At 38.3% G+C, this 17622-nt stretch overlaps 1 non-coding gene across 1 annotated transcript; it reads left to right on the top strand.

Moving 5' to 3' along the window:
- Positions 1-7984: 7984 nt before the first annotated feature.
- On the top strand, positions 7985-8092 carry LOC148568131 (small nucleolar RNA R71). The gene has a single exon (XR_015881626.1). It is a non-coding gene; the product is annotated as a small nucleolar RNA R71 (small nucleolar RNA).
- The last annotated feature ends 9530 nt before the right edge of the window (positions 8093-17622 follow it).

Here is a 17622-nt window from a genome sequence, read left to right as displayed (position 1 = left end):
CTGAGATTTACAGGATGACCATAGCTTGCTTCAAGCCGGCAATCTCCGTGGGACCGACCCTTACTTGCGTAAGGTTTTATTACTTGGACGACCCAGTGCACTTGCTGGTTAGTTTTACCGGAGTTATGAAAAGTGTGATCATAATTCCGTGCACTAGCTCTCAAATTGAGATTCTTTAGCCATGAGAGCTTCGTGTGCTTTCCGGCTTCCCACTTGCTCTAATTGATGAAGGGTTGCTTGAAATCGATCCAGTGTTTCCTTGAGATGATCCCTTGACTCTTGTTCCGCTTGGATAACATGATTAGGATCATATAGCTCTTGGTTTGATGGATATGAACATGGTGTATATGGAGGTGGTGGTTCTGGGTATGGTGCATATGATTCGTATGGTGGTTGGTATGGTGGATAAGGGTTAGGGTCATATGGAGGTGAATGGTGGAAAGGGGCTTGTGAGTATGGTGGTTCAAAATTATGTTGAGGAGGGGGTACATAGGTATTTTGTGGTGGGTGTTGATTGTCACGAAGCGGTCCACCATAATCATTGTCTTAGTACGCATCATAGAATGGTTGTTGATAGTAACTTGGAGGTGGTTGTTGCCAAGAGGGTTAATCAAATCCTTGTGTCTCCTCCCATCTTTCATTGTCCCATCCTTGATCCAAGCTTTCATTGTAATCTCCTCTTCCTAAAATATTATTGTAACCAAACTCAAAGCCAAAGGGGTGAGAATTCATAGTAGCAAGAGAAATAAAAACTAATAAAAATTAATGAAAATAAACTCCTAAAACTAAAAACACTAACAAAGAAACAAAAAAGTAAAATTATTCACAATATTCACAATAACCAATAATAAGGCACACGTTTGTAAGTCTCCGGCAACGGTGCCATTTTGACGACCGGATTTTTGCTAGTATAGAATTCACAATAAATTTTCGTTGCTAGTATAGTCTCTAAACCAACAAAGAATCCTTTCATACAAAAATTTAGTTGTCACAAGTAACAAACCCAATAAAAGTAATAACCGAAGTATTCAAACCACGGGTCGTCTCTCAAGAAATTGCAGGGAGGTGTAGTTATTATTGGTTATGGAAAAGTATCTTTTTGGGTTTTTGAATAAGGAACAATTAAAGTAAATTGCAAGAATGAAACTAATAGCTAATAAAGCTCTTAGCAAGGTATGAGAACTAGAAGTCCTATCCTCATTATCCTTATCAATTATGATGAGAATTGTCCATTGCTCCCACTTAGTTAACCTCTAACTATGAAGGAAAGTCAAGTGGATAAATTAACCTGATTCCACAGTTCCTAGCCAAATCATGATGAAAGACTAGCTTTAATGGCATTCAAATCAATTAGCAACTTCTAATTATCAATCAACAAAAGAGTTTGATAATTCAAGAGTCTCCAATTACTCAACCAAAGCCAAGAGGAGAAAAATCTACTCTAACATCCTTTCAAGCATTTAATCAAACACTTGGAAGGCACAACATAAAAACAGAGAAAACTAGCAAGGAATATTAAATATAAACAACCAATTGCAAGCATCAATGACAACAAATAAAGGAAGAAGCCATAAACGTGAAATACCTCAAATTGCATTAAATAGAAAACCTAACTTGAGAATTCATAAACTAAAGTGGATAAATAAATAAATCACAAGGGAAATAGATAAAATAAAGTGCTATAAATAATAAGAATAGAAGAAAACTAAATTAAACGAAAGTAGAAATCTGAGATTAAGAAAGCTAAACCTAAAATCCAAAAATCTAGAGAGAGGACAGAGCATCTCTCTTTAAAAACTACATTTAAAACCTAAAATTATATGTGTGAAAATTGTATGAATAAATGAATGATTCCCTCACTCTGCAGCCTCTATTCTGTGTTCTCGGGCTTGGAACTGGGCCAAAAAGGAGCCCAGAAATCGCTCCCAATGCTTTTTGCGATTTCTGCACGTGGCACATATCACGCGTACGCGTAAGTCACGCGTACGCGTCGCTTGGCAAAATTCCTTGTCACGCGTACGCGTTAGTCACGCGTACGCATCGCTTGTCTTCTGCGCTAGTCACGCGTACGCGTCGCCCATGTGTACGCGTCGCTGCTAGCTTCTCAAAACTTCATTTTCTCGCGTTTCTTCCCCTTTTGCATGTTTCTTTTCCATTCTCTAAGCCATTCCTGGCCTAGAAAGCCTGAAAACACTTAACACACAGATCACGGCATCGAATGGTAATAAAGGGTAATTAAAATTGACAGTTTAAAGGCTGAGGAAACATGTTTTCAACTATATCACAAAATTAGGAAGGATTTGTAAAACCATGCAAATTATATGAATAAGTGTACAAAGACTTGATAAAAACCATTCAATTTAGCACAAGATAAACCATAAAATAGTGGTTTATCACTAACCCTAGCCCCATTACATCCCTCTAAAGACCTCATGATACTTATTATTCATGCATTAAATATTAGTTGATTGTTAGATGACTTGCAAATCTTTGAAAAGCATGATAATAGGAGAATTGAGTGGTTAAACCCTAAACACTGAGCGAATTGAGTGGATACACATCCGATGATGGGTTCAATCGCTCAATTCTATGTTCTTACGCCTCGTATAGCATCTTCTTGCAAGTTGTTTAATTGGATAGTTTTGATAACTTCAATTCAATTATTTGGACATTGATCCTAGTGCGTGAACTCTTTACATTGGCCTGATAGTTTCTTGTGATGGATTGGAATTTCATGGTTGGTTTCTACCAACTCTCATCATAGTAATTTCGGTGATTCATCTTAGGATAGTTGCATGCATTTAAGTAGTATATAGCATAAGTCATTATCCTTTTCATATATCTCCTTTGAATATGTTTAGCATGAGGACATGCTCGTGTTTAAGTGTGGAAAAATTGATGAATCCATATTTGATGATGATTTTTGGTTAGAATTGGATGGATTTTCATCATATAAACTTGCACTTATTTCCGTGAATAGCATGCTTTTGAACTTTCCTTCCAAATTGCGCTTGATTATGAAAATGTGCTCTTTTGTGCTTAATTTAATCTATTTTATTCCGTTTGCCTTCCATTCGATACCTTGATATTGTTTGTGAGTGATTCTAGGTGTATAAGGTAGGAATGGGTTGGAGAAAATAGAAGAAGAGCATGCAAAGTGGAGGAAACATGAAGAATCAAAGTAGATGAGCTCAGAAACGTGTGCATGCACACGGCTGCATGTGCGTACGCACGGCTGCATGTGCGTACGCACAGCTGCCTGGGGCACGAAATTGTGATCTCAATGGCGCCAACAACTTGGTACGCACAATCATAATCTCAATTCTTCTTCACAACTTTGCACAACTAACCAGCAAGTGTACTGGGTCGTCCAAGTAATAAACCTTACATGAGTAAGGGTCGATCCCGTCGGATACATAAATGCCACAGACACATAACTGGGTTAACCTTTTTAGATTGTGACTCAGCTTTGCTAGAGTCCCCAATTAGAGGTGTCCAGGGTTCTTAAGCACACTCTTTTTGCTTTGGATCACGACTTTAACCGCTCAGTCTCAAGCTTTTCACATGACACCTTCACGCCACAAGCACATGGTTAGGGACAGCTTGGTTTAGCCGCTTAGGCCAGGATTTTATTCCTTTGGGCCCTTCTATCCATTAATGCTCAAAGCCTTGGATCCTTTTTACCCTTGCCTTTTGGTTTAAAGGGTTACCGGCCTTTTGCTCTTGCCTTTTGGTTTAAAGAGCTATTGGCTTTTTCTGCTTGCTTTTTCTTTTTCTTTCTTTTTTTTTCTTTTATTTTCGCCATTTTTTCGCAAGCCTTGTTTTTCACTGCTTTTTCTTGCTTCAAGAATCAATTTTATGATTTTTCAGATTATCAATAACATTTCTCTTTTTCATTATTCTTTCAAGAGCCAACAATTTTAACATTCATAAACTTCACTATCAAAAATATGCACTGTTCAAGCATTCATTCAGAAAGTAGAAAGTATTATCACCACATCAAAATAATTAAACTAATCTCAAGGATGAATTTGAAATTCATGTACTTCTTGTTCTTTTGCTTTTAGAACATTTTTTTTTTATTTAAGAAAGGTGATGGATTCATAGGACATTCATAGCTTTAAGGCATAGACACTAGACACTAATGATCATGTAATAAAGACACAAACATAAATAAACATAAAGTATAGAGAATGAAAACAGAAAAAAAAATAAATAGACAAGGAGATTAAGGAACGGGTCTACCTTAGTGAGGGTGGCGTCTTCTTCCTCTTGAAGAACCAATGGTGCTCTTGAGCTCCTCTATGTCTCTTTCTTGCCTTTGTTGCTCTTCCCTCAATGCTCTTTGATTTTCTCTAATCTCATGGAGAATGATGGAGTGCTCTTGGTGCTCCACTCTTAGTTGTCCCATGTTGGAACTTAATTCTCTTAGGGAGGTGTTAATTTGCTCCCAATAGTTTTGTGGAGGAAAGTGCATCCCTTGAGGCATCTCAGGGATTTCATGATGAGGAATTTTCTCATGCTCTTGTTGAGGTCCATGAGTGGACTCTCTTGTTTGCTCCATCCTCTTTTTAGTGATGGGCTTGTCCTCTTCAATGAGGATGTCTCCCTCTATGACAATCCCAGCCGAATTACAGAAGTGACAAAATGAGGTGAGGAAAGGCTAACCTTGCTAAAGTGGAGGACTTGTCAGCCACCTTGTAGAGTTCTTGAGGTATAATCTCATGAACTTCTACTTCCTCTCCAATCATGATACTATGGATCATGATAGCCCGATCCATAGTTACTTCGGATCGGTTGCTAGTAGGAATGATAGAGCGTTGGATGAACTCCAACCATCCTCTAGCTACAGGCTTAAGGTCCGGTCTTCTCAATTGAACCAGTTTGCCTCTTGAGTCACTTTTCCATTGAGCTCCTTCCACACATATGTCCATGAAGACTTGGTCTAACCTTTGATCAAAGTTGACCCTTCTAGTGTAGGGGTGTGCATTTTCTTGCATCATTGGCAAGTTGAACGCCAACCTTACATTTTCCGGACTGAAATCTAAGTATTTCCCCCAAACCATTGTAAGCCAATTCTTTGGATTCTGGTTCATACATTGATCATGGTTCCTAGTGATCCATGCGTTTCCATAGAACTTTTGAACCATTAAGATTCCGACTTGTTGAATAGAACTTCGCATCCTCTTCTTCTAATCTCATGTCGGATCTCCAGATACTCACTCCTTTTAAGCTTGAAAGGGACCTCAGGGATCACCTTCTTCTTGGCCACAACTTCATAGAAGTGGTCTTGATGGACCTTTGAGATGAATCTCTCCATCTCCCATGACTCGGAGGTGGAAGCTTTTGCCTTTCCTTTTCTCTTTCTAGAGGTTTCTCCGGCCTTAGGTGCCATAAATGGTTATGGGAAAACAAAAAGCAATACTTTTACCACACCAAACTTAAAGTGTTTTCTCATCCTCGAGCAAAGAAGAAAGAATGAAGGAGAAGAAGAAGAAAATGGAGGATATGGAGGGTGAGGGTGAGTTTGGCCAAGGGGTATAAGGTGTTTGTGATGTGTGAAATTGAAGGAGTGATGAGGGGTATATATAGGAGTGGAGGAAGGCTTGGTTCATGTATTTGGGGTTGGGTTTGGGAGGGAAAAAGAGTTTTGAATTTGAAGGTAGGTGGTGTTTTGGGAAAAAGTGAATGAGGTGATTGGTGAAGGGTATTTGGGGAAGAGGGAAAGATTTGATAGGTGAAGGGTATTTGAGGAAGAGTGTTATGGAAAGGTGTGAAGAGGAGAAAAGAAGAGGTGGGGTAGGTGGGGATCCTGTGGGATCCACAGATCCTGAGGGGTCAAGGACTTTAACATTCCTGCTCCATTTAGGCGTGCAAAATGCCCTTAGAGTGCAATTCTGGCGTTAAACGCCAGATTGCTACTTGTTTCTGGCATTTAACGCCAGCTTTTCTCCCTTTCTTGGCATTTAACGCCAACTTGGTGCCTATTTCTGGCGTTAAACGCCCAGTCTTAACGCCAGAATGGTGCCAGACTGGGCGTTTAACGCCCATTCTGCTACTCTTACTGGCGTTTAAACGCCAGTAAGCTCTTCCTCCAGGGTGAGCTATTTTTAATGCTATTTTTCATTCTATTTTTGATTTTTCAGTTGTTTTTGTGACTTCACATGATCATCAACCTAAATAAAACATAAAATAACAATGGAAAATAAATAGATATAATTAAATAACATTGGGTTGCCTCCTAATAAGCACTTCTTTAATGTCAATAGCTTGACAGTGAGCTCTCATGGAGCCTCACAGATAATCAGAGTAGGGTTGGGGCCTCTCAACACCAAACTTAGAGTTTGGTTATGGCCTCTCAAGACTAAACTTAAAGTTTGGTTATGGCCTCCCAACACCAAACTTAGAGTTTGAATGTGGGGATTTTGTTTGACTCTGTATTGAGAGAAGCTTTTCATGCTTCCTCTCCATGGTTACAGAAGGAGAACCTTGAGTCTTGAATACAAGGTAGTCCTCATTCAACTTAAGGACTAACTCTTCTCTGTCAACATCAATCACAGCTTTTGCTGTGGCTAGGAAGGGTCTGCCAAGGATGATGGATTCATCCTCATCCTTCCCAGTGTCTAGGATTATGAAATCAATAGGGGTGTAAAGGCCTTCAACCTTCACTAGCACATCCTCTACTAGTCCATAGCCTGTTTCATTGATTTGTCTGCCATCTCTAGTGAGATTCTTGCAGCTTGTACCTCAAAGATTCCCAGTTTCTCCATTACAGAGAGTGGCATGAGGTTTATCCCTGACCCCAGGTCACACAGAGCCTTCTCAAAGGTCATGGTGCCTATGGTACAAGGTATGAAAAATTTTTCGGGATCCGATTTCTTCTGAGGTAATGTCTGCCTCATTAATGCATTCAGTTCATTGGTGAATAAGGGGGTTCATCCTTCCAAGTCTCAATACCAAATAACTTGGCATTCAGCTTCATGATTGCTCCTAGATATTTAGCAACTTGCTCTTCAGTGATGTCTTCATCCTCTTCAAAGGAAGAATATTCATCAGAGCTCATGAATGGCAGAAGGAAGTTCAATGGAATCTCTATGGTCTCTGTATGAGCCTCAGATTCCTTTGGTTACTCAAAGGGAAACTCCTTTTTGTCCAGAGGACGTCCCATGAGGCTTTTCTCACTGGGACTCACGTCCTCCTCACTCTCTCCAGGTTCGGCCATGTTGGTCATGGTTATGGCCTTGCACTCTCTCCTGGAATTTTCTTCTGTATTGCTTGGGAGAGTACTGGGAGGAGTTTCAGTAATCTTCTTACTCAACTGACCCAACTATGCCTCCAAATTTCTAATGAAGGACCTTGTTTTATTTATGAAACTTAGTATGGTCTTGGATAGATCAGAGACTATGGTTGCTAGGCCAGAATGGCTCTGTTCAGAATTCTCTGTCTGTTGCTGAGAAGATGATGGAAAAGGCTTGCTATTGCTACACCTATTTCTTCCACCATTATTATTGAAGCCTTGTTGAGGCTTCTGTTGGTCCTTCCATGAGAAATTTGGATGGTTTCTCTATGAAGGATTATAGGTGTTTCCATAGGGTTTTCCCATGTAATTCACCTCTGCCATTGCAGTGTTCTCAGGATCATAAGCTTCTTCTTCAGAAGATGCTTCTTTAGTACTGTTGGATGCAGCTTGTAATCCATTCAGACTCTGAGAAATCATATTGACTTGCTGAGTCAACATTTTGTTTTGAGCCAATATGGCATTCAGAGTATCAATTTCAAGAACTCCCTTTTTATAAGGCGTCCCATTGTTCACAGGACTCCTCTCAGAGGTGTACATGAACTGGTTATTTGCAACAATTTCAATGAGTTTCTGAGCTTCTATAGGGGTTTTCAGATGAAGAGATCCTCCTGCAGAATGGTTCAATGACATTTTTGACAACTCAGACAAACCATCATAGAATATACATATGATGCTCCATTCTGGAAGCATGTCAGTAGGACACCTTTTGATCAATTGCTTATATCTTTCCCAAGCTTCATAGAGGGACTCACCTTCCTTCTGTCTGAAGATTTGGATTTCCACTCTAAGCTTGCTCATCTTTTGAGGTGGAAAGAATTTGGCCAAGAAAGCATTGACCAGCTTTTCCAAAGAGTTCAGGCTTTCCTTAGGTTGTGAATCCAACCATGTTCTAGCTCTGTCTCTTACAGCAAAAGGGAAAAGCATAAGCTTGTAGACCTCGGGATCAACTCCATTGGTCTTGACAGTGTCACAGATTTACAAGAATTCAGCTAAGAACTGATGAGGATCTTCCAATGGAAGTCCATATAACTTGCAATTCTGTTGCATTAGAGAAACTAATTGAGGCTTAAGCTCAAAGTTGTTTGCTCCAATGGTAGGAATTGAGATGCTTCTTCCATAGAAATTGGAAGTTGGTGTGGTGAAATCACCAAGCACCTTCCTTGCATTGTTGTTGTTGGGTTCGGCCATAGCTGTTTTCTCTGTTTCGAAAATTTCAGTTAGGTCCTCTTCAGAGTATTGTGCTTTAGCTTCTCTTAGTTTCCTCTTAAGAGTCCTTTCAGGTTCAGGATCAGCTTCAACAAGAATGCCTTTATCCTTGTTCCTGCTCATATGAAAGAGAAGAGAACAAAGAAAATATGGAATCCTCTATGTCACAGTATAGACATTCCTTTATGTGAGTAGAAGAAGAGAAGAATAGAAAGAATGAGAAGAGAAAAATTCGAACACAGAGAACAAGAGGGGGTTCGAATTATGAGTAGAAGAGAAGTGATAGTAGATAAATAAATAAATAGAGAGAGATGAGAGAGAGGGTTTTCGAAAATAATTAAAAAGAGAAGGAAAATATTTTTGTTTTTATTTAAAAAAATCAGTTATAATTCGAAAATTAAAAAGAGAAACAAAATAAAATTTGAAAACTAATTAAATTATTTAATTAAAAAGATTTTTGAGAAAGTGGTTAGTGATTTTCGAAAATCAGAGAGAGGAAAGTAGTTAGATAGTTTTAAAAAAAAGATAAGAATTTTTAAAATCAAACAAAAAGTCAAGTAGTTAATTGAAAAAGATTTGAAAATCAATTTTAAAAAAAATAAGAAGTTAGAAAAGATTTTGAAATTAAGTTTTGAAAAAGATATGATTGAAATTTATTTTGAAAAAGATTTGAAAAGGAAATTTAAAAAGATTTGATTTTTTGAAATTAAAGTTGACTACTTGACTAACAAGAAACAAAAAGATATGATTCTGAAATTAAAGATTGAACCTTTCTTAATAGGAAAGTAATAACTTAAAATTTTGAATCAATCACATTAATTGTTAGTAAAGATTTTGGAAAATATGAGATAAAAATAAGAAAAAGATTTTGAAAATCAATTTATAAATTTTCGAAAAAAAATGAAAGAAAAATGAAAAAGATTTGATTTTTGAAAAGGTTTTGAAAAGATAGGATTTTTAAATTGAAAATTTGATTTGACTCATAAGAAACAACTAAGTTTTTAAAAATTTTTGACTAAGTCAACTCAAATATTCAAAATTTATGAGAAGAATAAGGGAAATATATTTTTTTAATTTTTAAATTTTCAATGAAGAAAGAGAAAAACAACAAAATGACTCAAAACAAGAAAAATATGCAAGAATACTTTGAATGTCAAGATGAACATCAAGAATATGTTTTTGAAAATTTTTAAGAAAAGAAACACATGCAAGACACCAAACTTAGAAATTTTCAATGTTTAGACACTAACAAATTGAAAATACATATGAAAAACAAGAAAAGACACAAAACAAGAAAATGCAAAGATCAAATAAGTAAAATCATTAAGAACAACTTGAAGATTATGAAGAACACATGCATGAGTTTTCGAAAATTTTAATGAAAATTAAAAATATGCAATTGACACCAAACTTAAAATTTGACACTTTACTCAAAGATGAAACACAAAATTTTTTTGTTTTTGTTATTTTATAAATTTTTTTGTATTTTTATTTTTATTTTTTTTTCGAAAATTAATTGGAAAGAGAGAAAATAAGGAATTCAAAAATTTTTAATGAGAATTCCAGGAATCATGCAGTGTTAGCCTAAAACTCCGGTCCAGGAATTAGACATGGCTTACTAGCCAGCCAAGCTTTCAGTGAAAGCTCCGGTCCAAAACACTAGACATGGCCAATGGCCAGCCAAGCTTTAGCATATCATTACATTCAACAGCAAGATTGATAGAAATCAACAAGCTCTTGTGATGATAAGTTGAAACCTCGGTCCAAAAGATTAGACATGGCTTTACAGCCAGTCAGACGTCAACAAATCATCATGAAACTCTAGAATTCATTCTTAAAAATTCTGAAGACATAGAATAATTTATTTTTCGAAAACTATATTATTATAAAAAAATTTTGAATTTTTTTTTGAAAATAAAAAGCTTAAAAATAAAATAAAATTACCTAATCTGAGCAACAAGATGAACCGTCAGTTGTCCAAACTCGAACAATCCCCGGGAATGGCGCCAAAAACTTGGTGCACGAAATTGTGATCTCAATGGCGCCAACAACTTGGTACGCACAATCATAATCTCAATTCTTCTTTACAACTTCGCACAACTAACCAGAAAGTGCACTGGGTCGTCCAAGTAATAAACCTTACGTGAGTAAGGGTCGATCCCACGGAGATTGTCGGCTTGAAGCAAGCTATGGTCATCTTGTAAATCTCAGTCAGGCAGATTCAAATGGTTAAGAGGTTTTGATAATTAAAATATAAATAAAATATAAAATAAGATAGAAATACTTATGTAATTCATTGGTGAGAATTTCATATAAACGTATGAAGATGCTTGTTGCTTCTGAATCTCTGCTTTCCTACTGTCTTTATTCAATCATTCATACTCCTTTCTGTGGCAAGCTGTATGTTGGGGGATCATCACCGTTGTCAATGGCTACCATCCGTCCTCTCAGTGAAAATGGTCCAAATGCACTGTCAACGCACGGCTAATCATTTTTCGGTTCTCACTCATGTTGGAATAGGATCCATTGATCCTTTTGCGTCTGTCACTACGCCCAACACTCGCGAGTTTGAAGCTCGTCACAGTCATCCCTTCCCAGATCCTACTCGGAATACCACAGACAAGGTTTAAACTTTTCAGATCTCAGGAATGGCCGCCAATAGTTCTAGCCTATACCACGAAGGTTTTAATCTTAGATTAGAAACCCAAGAGATACACATTCAAGCTTGTTTTCATGTAGAACGGAAGTGGTTGTCAGGCACGCGTTCATAAGTGAGAATGGTGATGAGTATCACATAATCATCATATTCATCATGTTCTTGTGTGCAAATAAATATCTTAGAATAAGAATAAACTTGAATTGAATAGAAAAATAGTAGTACTTTGCTTTGATTCATGAGGAACAACAGAGCTCCACACCTTAATCTATGGGGTGTAGAAACTCCACCGTTGAAAATACATAAGTGATGAAGGTCCAGGCATGGCCGAATGGCCAGCCCCCTAAACGTGATCAAGAGATCAAAAGTGATACAAAGAATAGTCTAAAAAATGATCTAAAGATGTGAAATAAATCACTAAAAGTAGTTTTTATACTAAACTAGTAACTAGGGTTTACAGAAATGAGTAAATGATGCAGAAATCCACTTCTGGGGCCCACATGGTGTGTGCTTGGGCTGAGCATTGAGCTTTACACATGTAGAGACTTCTCTTGGAGTTAAACACCAGGTTGCAGCCTGTTTATGGCGTTTAACTCTGGTTTGTAACCTGTTTCTAGCGTTTAACTTCAGAATAGGACAGGAAGTTGGTGTTTGAACGCCAGTTTGTGTCATCAAAACTCGGGCAAAGTATGGACTATTATATATTTCTGGAAAGCCCTGGATGTCTACTTTCCAACGCAATTGATAGCGCGCCAATTGGATCTCTGTAGCGCAAGAAAATCCATTTCGAGTGCAGGGAGGTCAGAATCCAACAGCATCTCCAGTCCTCTTTCAGCCTCTGAATCAGATTTTTGCTCAAGTCTCTCAATTTCAGCCAGAAAATACCTGAAATCACAAAAAAAATACACAAACTCATAGTAAAGTTCAGAAATGTGAATTTCGCATAAAAACTAATAAAAACATAGTAAAAACTAACTAAATTATACTAAAAACTACCTAAAAATAATGCCAAAATGCGTATAAATTATCCGCTCATCAATGCCCAATCAGAGCGCGTGGATTGCTTCAAGTGCGTCGCACGTCCATTCAAGCATCACCTAGTGTGCGCGCACACGGCTACTTGTGCATACGCACAGGACTGGATTTCTCGCAAGGTGTGAGGACGCATGCATCTGTGCGTCTGCACAGGTGTCCACACATGACTTCATTAAAATGGCACGTGACTCGCGATTTGGGGGCTTTGGAGGCCCATTTCTGAAGTCTTCTAGCTCATGTTAGAGGGAAAATGGGGGACATAACATAGCATATCATTAGTATAGTTTTAGGAGTACTAGTAGGAAGTTTTATTTAGTTTTTCTCTAAGTTTTTTATCATCTCTATTAGGGTTTATATTAAGGTTTTACATTCAAGTGTCATTTCCATTTTTGATCTTGGATTTTGCTAGCTTTCATTGTAAGTATTCTCTTGTTATTATTCTTTATAGTTACATTGTCATTACTCTTTCTTCTAATTCAAGTTATAGTTCAATTTTGCTTCTTTCTTGTAATTTTAATTTCTTGTTGATGAATTTGATGTTTGATGTTTGTTTCATGCTTTCTTGTGTTATTCTTGTTGATTGAGATTAATTGTTGCTTTTAGTTTCAAGCCTTTTCTCATTTTCTCCATGTTTAAGGTTTTTGCCCACCAAGTGTTTGACAAAATGACAAACATGATTTTAGGCTAAATTTTTGGTTCTTGGCTTGGGTAAAGTGAGCAATTGGGTTTCTAGAGTTGGAATGTCCAACATTTAGTTTCAATTCTTGGATTGTTAACTGTTCTTGTTCCCACTAACGCTAATTTGTTGTTAAGCCAATTAGCAAGCAATTTAGGATTTGTGGGTTGGGAACACTTATGCTCATTTAACTTACCTTCCGATGTGAGGGTTAATCAAGTGAGATTAATCCATCATAATTGTCATAGTTGTGGTTCCAACAAGGAAAGGACCTTTAGCTCACTCCAAGCCGAGACTCTTTTTTATGCTTTTAATGTTTCATATACTTCTATGTTTATCTCTTTTATACTTTACTTGTTTATATTACATAGTCGGTTCTTTAATTTCTTCATTAGTTCAATCATTACAATTTTGCATGTTCTTTTATTGCTTTATATGTTCATTTCTTCATTGACAACCACTTGATCACTACAACCGGATTTGCACACTCATTGTTCTAAAAGTACTCCTTGGGAGAAGACTCGGGAGTCAAATACTCTCGGTTTTGAATTAGTTTTGAATTGTGACACATCTTGTGAATTTCCAATTTGATCGACGGCCAACTTGTTGGGTTAGGACTATACTTACAACGCTAATTCCATTTTGGATAATCAAGTTCCTAATCCCATATGCGAATTGGCCATCGTCACTTATCTATCAGAAAAGATAGAACTACTTCAACAAAGGTGGTTATCTACTCTACTATAAATACACTGGAACTCCTAGGTATAACTCATGTTCTACTCTATAAAAAGCCTGCTTAAAGCCCTTGCTAACTTAAGCATCGGAGTCTCTTGTAGGTACCACCCCCCACCTCTTTACGAGGAACTCGGACAGGCGGCACCTAGACATCAACAAGTCGGACGCTACCACACAAAGGGACCTAGACCTCACCTTCAGACCCAAATCAACGTTTTAGGTAACCCTCAGAACATTGGCGCCGTTGCTGGGGGCCTGGAAGTCATCCCACAACCATGGCAGACAACCAACCAGAGGACGGCGACGCCACATCCGAACCTAAGCAATAAGCTCAGCCAGAAGATTATGCCGTCGTACTCCCCCCTCCACCACAATATATGGAAGGACCTCATGGAGAAGGACCTTCGAAAAACCCTCACCCAAGGAGGATCCATTCTAAAATACACCACCTCGGGGACGAGGACCATCCTCACGCGATAGAAATATTGACCATGGTCCATGGATAACAAGATCACTTGAGACAGCTCGAACGCGAGGTCGAGCAACAACGAGAGGCCAAACAGAAACTGAGAAGGGAAGTAAGGAGACGTAAGGAGCTAGAAGAAAAGCTCCAAAATATGGAAGCCGACCTTCGAAGTCAGACCATTTGGTCAGAAAGTCGCTTGGAAGGACAGGATCCGTTCATAGAAGTGATCATGAAGGCTAAAGTTCCTAGGAACTGCAAATCACTTGACATGGACCTCTATGATAGAATGTTCGACCCGAGCCACCACCTCAGCAATTTCAGAAGCCGAATTTACTTGGTCGAGGCTTCTGACGCAACTCGTTGCAAAGCCTTCCCGACCACTTTAATGAAGGTTGCTATGAAATGTTTTAAAGGCCTACCCCCTAGGTCGGTCACTAGTTTTGACGACCTGGCCAGAACATTTCTGACCAGATTCTCCATCCAGAAAGACAAGACAAAGCACGCCCCGAGCCTACTAGGAGTAAAACAAGACGTTAGGGAAATCCTCTGTGATTACATAGAAAGATTCAACAAGACTTGCCTAGAGATCCAGAGCCTACCAACTGAAGCAGCAATAATGGGTTTGGTCAATGGTTTAAAAGAAGGGCCATTCTCTCAGTCCATATCTAAGTGACACCCCTCCTCTCTAAATGAACTACAAGAGAGGGCAGAGAAATACATCAACATGTAAGAAAACTCCCGATTTTGGAAACCTCCCCCACAAACCGACTCACCCTATCATCAAAGTCGGGACAGGGAAAGGGAACCCAAGAAAAAAGAAGAGAAAAACATAGAAAAACCTTGAAAGTATCACAACTGCACCCCCTTTAAGGGTTTCCCTGGTTGACGTTTACAGAGAGATATGCCTACAGAGAAGCTTCCATCTCCTCATCCGATTAAGCACAAGAAAGCTGGAAGTTGAACAGAATATTGCGAGTACCACAAACTATGCGGATATTCCACAAATGAATGCTACGATATCAAAAACATCATTGAAAAGTTAGCTAGGGAAGCCCGACTTGATAGGTACCTAGCAGAAAGGTTGGATGACCCATGGAACAGAAGAAGAGATGAATCAGAAGGACGACCAAAACATGCTCCTCACACCCCTGAACAACATATACATATGATCAATGAAGGATTTGCAGGAGGAGGAATATCAAAATCCTCATAGAAAAGATGCCTTAATGAAGTATATCAAGTCGGACAGGACGATCGAGCACCCGACCTACCCACCATCTCCTTCACTAAAAAGGATGCTCAGGGTATAGTACCCGGACACGATGACCCGGTGGTAATAACTATGATCCTAGCCAATGCTAACCTTCACCGGACTTTCGTAGATCAAGGAAGCTCGGCGGATATCCTATTTAAACCCGCCTTTGATAGGCTCAGGTTAGAGGAAAAGGATCTAAGGGCGTACTCGGATAACCTCTTTGGATTGGGAGATATCCTGATCCGACCTCTGGGCTACATCTCACTATACACTAACTTCAAAAAAGGGGCCACGTCAAGGACGCTAAGTATTGACTTTATTGTGGTCAAAGAAAATTTAGCATACAATGCTTTAGTAGGCTGGACAACCCTTAACCGACTTGCAACCATCGTTTTCACCCCACATCTTTGCATAAAGTTTTCCACAGCTGAACTGGTTGCCACCATAAAAGGCTAGCAAGAAAATTATATAATGAGAGCATCAGTTTGAAAGGCATCTCAGAAGGCAAAATAAGTCAATGCGATTGAGTTAGAATGAGCCCGAGTTCGAGAAGAACTACGACCCCAACCTGGAGGCACAATAAAAGAAATATAAATCGAAGACCACCCCGACAAAACAACGAGCATAGGGGCAAACCTGGAGGAAAGCCTGAAAAACAGCTCGTTGTATTATTGAGGAACAACTTCGACCTCTTTGCCTGGAAAGCATCCGACATGCCCGGTATAGATTCCGACTTGATGTGCCATAAGCTTACTGTATCCCAGGTTCCTGATCTGTTCAGCAAAAGCGTAGAAAGCTCAAACCAGATTGAATGCAAGCTGTTGAAGAACAAGTACAAGCTTTTCTAGAAGAAGGATTTATAAGGGAGGTCAAATATCTGCTTTGGCTGGCCAATGTTGTGCTGGTTAAAAAGTAAAACATAAAATGGAGAATGTGCGTTGATTACACCAACCTCAACAAAGCCTGTCCCGAGGACCCCTACCCACTCCTTAGAATTGACGCTCTAGTTAACTCCACTTCAGACTACAAATACTTGTCCTTCATGGACGCCTACTCGGGATACAATCAAATTCCAATGTACAAGTCGGACCAAGAAAAGACCTCCTTCATCATTCCAAAGGCAAACTATTGCTACATAGTATTCCCTTTCGGATTAAAAAATGTAGGAGCTACCTACCAGAGGCTAATGAATAATGTGTTTTTCCCTCACATAGGAAAACTCATAGAAGTATATGTGGATGATATGCTCGTTAAGACCAAAGAGAACGGAACACTGTTGTCCAACCTCTCAGAAGTCTTCTCCACCATAAAGAAGCATGATATGAGACTAAATCCCTCCAAATGTAACTTCGTAGTAGAAGCTGGGAAGTTTTTGGGGTCCATGCTGACTCAAAGAGGTATAGAAGCTAATTCCGACAAATGCTACTTGATGAGCGGATATTTTATACGCTTTTTGGCATTGTTTTCATATAGTTTTTATTATGTTTTGTTTATGTTTTATTAAGTTTTCATAGGTTTTAGTGAAAAATTCATATTTTTGGATTCTACTTTGAGTTTGTGTATTTTTATGCAATTTCAGGTATTTTCTGGCTGAAATTGAGGAGTTGGAGCAAAAGTCTGATTCAGAGACAGAGAAAGCACTGTAGATGTTGTCAAGATCTGACCTCCGTGCACTTGAAGGAGTTTTCTGGAGCTACAGAAGTCCAAATGGCATGCTCTCAATGGCTTTGGAAAGCTAACATCCAGGGATTTCCATAAATATATAATAGTTTATACTTTGTTTCGGAATTGAAGGCCCAAAACTGGCATTCTGTAACAACCCAACTTCCAGTACGTCATGATCGTACCAAAAGTAAGGAGTTACTAACCTGTTTGTTTTATTAACTATTTAATATTGAGCCTTTAGTTCGATATCGCGATTTAGTTTTATAGAAAATTTCAGAAAATTTTTGTTTTTGTTTATCAAAATCATATATCCAAGATCACTAAGTAACAATAATCACATAATTATTAATAATAATAAATATTATACAAAAGAATTTAAGTAAAACTGAGATAGAACTCCTATCCCTCTGCATAAAATAAAAACTAAAGCTACAAAGGTGAGGGAACTCTATGAAAACAACTTAACTTATAAATATAGTATAACAATCGTCCGTAGCTTCAAACTGAGTCTTCAAACCTGTGTCACTGAAAGGGTGAAAGATTTTAGGGTGAGAACAAACCACACGTTCTCAGTAGGGAATGGGAATGCCGTAAAAGTAATGATTAACATGAAAATGATTAACTT

This window comes from Arachis ipaensis, chromosome B4 (assembly GCF_059453495.1).
Source record: "Arachis ipaensis isolate K30076 ecotype BB chromosome B4, ASM5945349v1, whole genome shotgun sequence".
NCBI lineage: Eukaryota > Viridiplantae > Streptophyta > Magnoliopsida > Fabales > Fabaceae > Arachis > Arachis ipaensis.
This window is presented reverse-complemented; position numbering and strand designations above follow the sequence as displayed.